This window comes from Haemorhous mexicanus, chromosome Z (genome assembly GCF_027477595.1).
Source record: "Haemorhous mexicanus isolate bHaeMex1 chromosome Z, bHaeMex1.pri, whole genome shotgun sequence".
In the NCBI taxonomy this organism is placed as follows: domain Eukaryota; kingdom Metazoa; phylum Chordata; class Aves; order Passeriformes; family Fringillidae; genus Haemorhous; species Haemorhous mexicanus.
This window is the reverse complement of record NC_082381.1, coordinates 5,766,770-5,774,521: the sequence shown is the minus strand read 5'-3', so window position 1 is coordinate 5,774,521 and position 7,752 is coordinate 5,766,770. Positions and strand designations below refer to the sequence as shown.

Sequence of the window (7,752 nt, the reverse complement as noted above, 5' to 3'; positions counted from 1 at the left end):
TGAGCCTTGGAGTGCATACGTGGGAAGGATAAAGACACAGAGAGAGCTATTTCACAGCCTCCAGGCGGCTCTAAATTAGATGAAGGCATTGCTCCAACTCTGAGCCAGCCCTTTGGAGATGTTTCAGCAGCCCACATCTCTGTTACAGAGCTTCACTGAGGACATTCACAGTGAGCTTCCAAGGAAAGACCCAGTGTTCAAGCAAAACACAAGTTGCCTTAGAGTGTCAGGACACAGGGTCTGAAATTTCCCCACTTTTTAATTTATTTTTTTTTCTGCAGGGAGTCTGTTCACAGAGCTGGTACAAAGAAGCCTTCTAGGCATGGAAGGCTCACTGCTTTGTGTAGGCATGAAGGAAGGAGGAAACAGGACACTTCAGGTATTTATTTTAAAAGTCCATCATGCATTTGGATGGCTGCCGGTGCCAAAACTAATCATGCTAGTGGAAGAGGTACAGAAGCAGAACAAGCAAAGCATGGAGAGCAAGTAAAAAGGAAGGAGCCTGGAATGACAAGCAGGAAAGGTAACTATACAGATCAGAGGGTTTTCAATGTGCTGCACATGCTGCAGCCTTTTAAACAGCATATTATGGCTCCTGAAACATTTTAAACAATATAATATGGTTCAAAGGTTTAAAAATATGGCATGGCATCTCCAGTGTGTAGCTCTGATGGAGCCAGATAGTGCATGCTGCCCTCACAAATTGAGAGGAAGAAAATTAATTTAAAAGAGGAAACAAAATGTTCATTTTAATCACCCATTGTCCTTTGAGGATCTTTTTCTGTCCCCTTCATAGTGTAATGCAGAGTAACAGGCAATTGCCATATCCCCAGCTGGTAGTTAGGCTGACCAGGATCCCAGTGTTATAAAGTCCCTATTTTCTCTGCCCTCTTTCACAGATGCATCTTCATATACAGTGAAAATTGCATCAGTGCCATTACCTTTGGATAGAAAAGCCTAAAAAGTGAAATCATTGGTAGCCAAAGGCAACATCATCAGCTGTTCTCATTACTTACAGAATACACAAGGCTTGCATGTGGAGAAATTACAGAGGTGCAAACGGCTGACTAATGAAAGTGCAAAGAGACGTGCACGTGAAGCATTTGCCTCAGGATGAGGAAGTATGGCATTATCTGAATCACTCTGCACGTAGAAATCATTCCTCCCTGCTATTTGGTGTCCTTCAAGAGATGAATCCCACCCACAAGGCATTTAATGGACTCTTGCAAGGGGCTTCATTAACTGAAGCTTCAAGGCATCCAAAATACTTTGTGCAGGCCCAGGTAAGTGAAGGGATTAAATTATACTTTACTTTGCTAAGCTATCTTTTACCCAAGTATGCTCCCAAGTAAACTGTCTTTTACCCAAGCCATCTTTTTACCCAGGTATAAATTGCAATGGGTGCAAACTGCAAACTGTATTGCTTTGAGAGGAAGGGGAAAAAAGAGGTAATCACGACAAATTATACTTTTTCAAGTTATCATCATCTTGCTCTGTCTCTGTCAAATTGCTCCTCAAACACAGCAGTCTGTGAAGCCACCTGATTCCTCTGCTTGCCTTTTTTTTTCTTTTCCCTTCCTCTCTTTGTACTATTTATACTTCTTGGATAAAATCTGCACTTTTGCATATCTCAGCCATTTCAAGGGCTGAGATGATGAACTGCACTGTTTAGTCCTTTCCATCACAGTGTCACTAGTGGTCATGTCCCTGATTATCTCTAAGGACAATGCATTCAATAATAGATTCAATCCAAATCTGTCTATAATTATGATCAAGGATGATATACTAAGTTATATATGTGAAGGAATGGTTCATTTTTCAAGCCTACATGTTATTTTCCAAATTCTTTGTACCTGCAATGTAACCTTGGTCTGCAACTTCACCAAACAGTGAATATGACTTTTCACTAAACAGATTTCACCTCTCTTAAAAAAAAAAAAAAAAAAAAAAAAAAAAAAAAAAAAAAAAAAAAAAAAGGAACAAACTATCCTTACACACATACATTTCACACACTTTAACTTTTTTCCTACTTTTACCAGTTCAGAGATGCTGGTTTTCTCCTGGGCTTTAGACAAAACAAATTGAGCTCCCTGTAAACCTCACTTAGTATCTGATGTGGGCTTTTGGGTGGTGAAAGGAGAACAGAAATCTGCTCTGAAAAGAAAACTCTGCTCTTTGAGCTTGATCTGTGCTCGGGACTACTTCAGTGCATTTAGGAAGGCAGGTAGAGGTCTGTTATTTCTTGCTTGGACCTTTAAAATTCCTCCTCTGCTCCTTGCCTCTGCTGGGAACAATTTCACTGCAATTACTGAAACGAAGTCCCTGAATTCCACACAGTAGCTATTCACATGACCCTCAGTGTTTTGGACTTGATTTTTCTCCAGTTTTCTCCACAACAGGAAGAATTGTGAGGAAATTTTCCTCAGTCAGTGGCTTCAGATTTCTATTAAAAACTTCTGCTACTTGTAACACTTCTCAAAAACCTTTAAAAAACAAACCTAGCATTGGAATTATTCAATCAAATGGTATTAAAAGCACAGATTATGCTTTAGAAACCACTTACAAAGAAGGTTTTTACAGATCAGTGAGGACGCTAGCGAGGAGGGGCCCCTGATATGAATGGAAACGTTTGTTTCAATCCTCATTTATCTTAAGGCCTGGGTGCTTTCTGGACAGTGAAACATTCTTCTCCTCCCTGCACTTGGAAAAGTGAGGATCAAGTTGCGAGAGAGTGCCCTTGAATGCTCAAGTAAGGAATTTGCTAAGTGGCCTCCTCAGCCAACACAGCTCCCATGCTAACGGTGGCTTCTTAATTCCCTCTGCCCTTGGCTGCAGGATTACCCATCCTTTCTTATCACAAGGCATCACCGCCAGCTGAACCCCCACAGTTGAGTCCACCCACAAAACCATGGCCACTTCTCATGTTTAAAATGTTTGCCATTTCTCCACCACACTGAAATTTTAACCAAGCCTTGATAAGGATGTAAAAAAAAAAAAAACCCTGCAGCTCTGTAAAGGTTCCAGGTTTTTTTGTTTGTTTGTTTGTTTTTTGTTTTGTTTTGTTTTGTTTTGTTTTTCTTTTTTTTCAGGGCTGCTCAGGGATCTCTGGAACTGCATGTTTGCATGGGGCTGCTCCAGACTGTCTGGATTCCACACACCCCTGCAATATAAACAGGATAATGGGTTACTAATTGTCACTGAGGCCACCAGTCATATTGATCTGGAATTCACCTAATATTGAAGGAAAGCACAAGAAAACATTGGAATGTCTTCTTACAAACAAGCATTAAATGGGTTAAACCTATTTTAGCCTCATTAACCTATCCAGTGCAAATGTGAGGTCCCACAGAATCCCTTCCAAATCAGCAGTGATGCTCTTTAAGAGAAGCAGAGCTCAGTTCTTGGTGAGGCAGTGACCTCCACAACTTATCAGACACCTGATATGCAGCCCTGTTCTAAAAGATTTGCAGCCCTGTTCTAAAACCCAACTTCTGTTGATGCTTGTGTAATTTTGGCCAGAGCAAAGATCACAGTGTTTGTCCTGCAACTTGCACAGCTAGCTTGAAGCTTTTCTTCTTCCTGCCGTCCAAAGCTTCTTAGGATTAGACAGGACTGATATTGATGTATGAACATCTTAAAAGGACTGTACATAGCTTCCAGGCTGAAGACTAAACATTGCTGCGTAAAACAGATTTTGGCAGTGATTCTATAGGATGAACCTAATCAGAGCAGACAGATTACAATGCATGGTAAACGCATGGAGTTGAAAAGAAAAAAGGACTTGCTCTGCAGTATTGCATAATACATTCTGGAGAAACTAGAAAACCTTTCAGAGCAGCTGGGACAGAGGGAAATGAACCATTTGTTCCCAAGTGAAATAAACAAAAGAAGGAAATGCTCCAAACTGTCTCCAAACTAGGAAAGGAATGGTGGTGAGAAAAGTGACCAGAGCCTGAACAAAGCTTTTCACATTGTCCAGTTCCTGACAGTAGCTCTGTTTCAAGTGCACAGGCCCATATCTCCTCATCTCCTGGTCAGTCCTGGTGAGCCACAGACCTCTGCAAGGGAATGCAGCCTTTGGCAGACATTGCTGGATGCCTGCAGTGTAGCACCAGCCAACACAGCTGCTCTGGTTTTGAGTCCTGGTATGTCATCTGATGAAGGAAAAAATCAAAGCAATCCCTTCTTACTCCAAATCACCTGCACGGCTCTGGATGTGACCAAGAAAACATTCCAGACACCTGAGTTTGGCTGAGGAACATAATTTTCAGTACAAAGACCCACACAGCAAAGTTCAGACAGAGTGGAAAGACCTGCAAATCAGAAGAAGGAGAGAAGTCTCTATGGTGTTGACTGTGAAACATTAAACACAGTCAGTCATATCTTCCTTGCTTATGTTTTTTTGTCACTAAAATGTGACTGTTGGGTTTTTTTTTTCTTTTGTAGATGACAACCAACACCATCAAGAAAGAGTGCACAAAACTGACTCCTGGTACCTGCTTGACAAGAGAGTGAGCTCTTCACATCATCCCTCTCCTTTTAAGACTTAAAGTTAGGGACCATTCTGACATTTTGATTCATGTAAGGAAACTGCTAACTTGAACTCGAGAACCTGAAAGAAAGCCAAGCAACCATCTTGTCCAGGCTTGTTGCCTTTATAGAGCATCTCTCAAGATTTTATATCAGATTTATGCCAGTACTCCTTTCCCTTTTAAAAGGGAAAAGAACCCAAACAAGGTTCTTGTTTCAGCAATAGCACTGTGAGTCAGTCTGAAACTCTAATCATGTTGCCTTTCTGGGGAAATCTTACTGAAAACTTAGGAGATAAATTGTTCATTCTTTTATACAGCCTTGTATTTAGTGAATTGAGCCAGTGAATTGAGACAGATGGACAATTGTGGCAATTCACCCATGCATCCTGACTCTCATTTATTCAGTTCCCTTCTCGGTGCAGACTGGAAAAGCTTAGCTCCCAAGGTGAGCAGCTGAACCAGTGGGCATGATCTGAGGGACACATCTGGAGCACTTGAGAGTGCAGTAACACCACCTAATCTCTCTTGAAAATACACTCAACTCAGTCAGAGCTTTCTCTTGCACACTTCTGGTCGGCAGGCTGCTCCAGAACCTCTTTTAAGTACTTAAGCATCTTCACCTGTTTTCCAGAGGAAAAACAAAATCTCTACAGTGAGCATGTAGCAATTTCTTCCTGTCTTAGTTATGTCCTTTATTAAAAATTTGCCTCCCTCAACTATCCCCCCCACCCTGCTATACTTAAATTCAACAGTCATGTTCCCTCTTTTGTGTCATCCCCATAGGATGAGCAGATTTATGTTCTTGAATTTCTGGATTTAAAATAAACTGCATGCCCAGAGCTATAGACATGCGCATGATGGTGTGTTCTCACTTCTTACTGGTTCTGCAAGACTAAACTGCTGGGAGTGTATCTTCTCATGAATCCTAAAGCACACACGAGGATTCCCTTTAGCCCTTGGTTATTCTGCATCAGTTTACTGAACTGGGAGTTGCACTTTACCTGTTCCTGTGCCAAGGCAAAGGAAGAAGGTAAATATGTTTCAATGGCTGGGAAAATTAGACCCTTCTTGACCTTGCATTTTCACTCTGAACGCAAGGACTGTTCTGCTTGCCTAAATTCCCATATTTTTCCTCCTTTCACAAGGACATAGTGCAGTTCAGGCAGTTGAGAGAGGCATTTGGAGGAGGAACAATCAGAAGACGGTTTTGTGTTGCAGTGGCTTCCTGAGTGAGAGAAGACAGGCATGGGAAATAATAACTCTGCTGCAATGTCAGGGCTGAGGAGATTTCTATTTCCAATTTAAATGTAATTTTAAGAGCTCTTTGTAGCAGCAAGGGTTCACCTCAAGAACCTGGAGGCTTAGTACACAAATTGTGTAGTCCACAAAAAGGTTCCCATCAATTTCAGGGTGACGTGCCTTATGAATGTGTGCTCTTATGCTGCAATCAGGAATGAGGGAGCACTTTAAAAATGCTGGTGCTGTGCAATATTTATGGGGTTTTTCTTCCTGCATCATTCAGTTCTTGCACTCTTCAGGCAATTCCAAGAGCTCATCTGCAGATTGTGATGCTTGGTTTTCTTCAGGGCTACCAAAAGAGAGACTGGTAGAGTGATCTTAAGAACATGCTAAGAAGGTAAAATCTGTATTGCTGGGCTTTGACAGTCTCAGGCTGATTCAAAATAAATAAAGAAAAACTTAATGGTTGAACACTAAAATAACAGACTGCCCACAAATGCAATGCCCTGTGATCTGATAGACTGCAATTCCTATAGCCTTCAAAAGGTAAATATGTTCTCACCATACTCCCCACATAATGTTTTGAAATCCTCACTGGTGTTTTTCACAGTGATTAATTATGTTGAATTATGAGATGGACTAAAAAGGAAAGGTTTTTTATTCTGGAAGGGCAACTCACTGGCCAAAAAGAAGGAGAAAATTAAACACTGTGCAGGTTTTCAACTTTGAATATCAACAAAGTTCTTCTAAATAAATTCAGCAGTAGGAAAGAAAGACAGACAGTTCTGAGAAAATGATCAATCTAATATGTGGTTGAAAGCTATCCAGTCTGGAAAGTGGAGAACTCTCCAGACCAAGAGGGGTCAAATTTGCAACTCAAGGCATGTCCCAGTTTTTCACATATGCAACAGCACTTGATTTCCATAAAATATCAAGTAGCTGAAGCAACATTCGCAGCACATCCTTGCAATCTGCTTAAAGCAGGATTTCTGAAATCTAGTAGATATGAACTCTAAAAGTTGACACAGAGTTCCTCCACTCTATCAATGCTCTGGGCTGCAACCAGCAAATATTAAGAAAACATGAACAATTAGGAAATGCCATCTTTGCTTTCACTCTTGACATTAGAGCCGTGAAATCCAGACATGTGGAAGCAGAGTGTGAGGCTGTGTTTCAATGTCTCTCCAGCTGTATGAAAACCCTGGTTTGCTCAAAGAGCCACCCAAGGGGATAACTTACTTTTTTCTTCAAACATTTTTCTGTGTTTTTATTACTGAAGGGGAAGTGCTGCAGGACTTATTTAGGGAGTGATAGTGGATGACAGATTAAATATGAGCTCACAGTGAAAGACTGTAGCACAAAGAGGCAAATACCATACTGGGATGTGGAGCAGAATTACTTGCAAGACTACAGAGGTAATAATTCCGCCATACATAGCCCTGGTGAGGCCCCTCTTGGAAAACTCTGATCAGTTTTGGGCAACTCAATATAAAAAGGAAGTCAATAAAATAGTGACTACAATGAACAGTGATAAAGATAAGAGGGTTGGAAGGTATGATGTGTGTGAACAAGGGAACCCAACTTACTAAACACAGCTGAAAGTTAGAGGAAAGGGAAGGGCAAGGGGAGTAGGGACATGACAATGCCAAAGTATTCATAGGTGGCTAGAAAACTTGACTGTGTCTGTAGACATATTTCAGAGATAGTGAGCAAAAAATGTAATTTTTCATGGAGAATTTTAAAATAGGTTTAAACAATTTCCTTGCTCCTCCTCATCTTATAGATATATGTAGGTTATGGGAGGGAACAAAGTAATTTACAGAGGGGAAAAAATAAAAAAAATTAGTTTGGAGAGAAAATGCTTTGTTCTAATGGAAAAAAAAAAAAAGAAGAAGAAAACAAACTGGAGTGCACACTCCCAAGTAGACACACACACACAGGTTCTCACACACTACCATATTTTGTCCCCAAGGAAAAAAAC

The 7,752-nt window shown here is 40.8% G+C and overlaps 1 long non-coding RNA gene across 2 annotated transcripts; it reads left to right on the top strand.

The window, feature by feature from the left end:
• The first annotated feature begins 372 nt into the window (after positions 1-372).
• Positions 373-5,379, top strand: LOC132341950 (uncharacterized). Of its 2 annotated transcripts, none has more exons than XR_009490356.1 (3): positions 373-523; positions 1,019-1,283; positions 3,090-5,379. It is a non-coding gene; the product is annotated as an uncharacterized LOC132341950 (long non-coding RNA). The 2 variants fall into 2 exon arrangements; XR_009490357.1 differs by having other exon boundaries at positions 420-523; positions 900-1,283.
• The last annotated feature ends 2,373 nt before the right edge of the window (positions 5,380-7,752 follow it).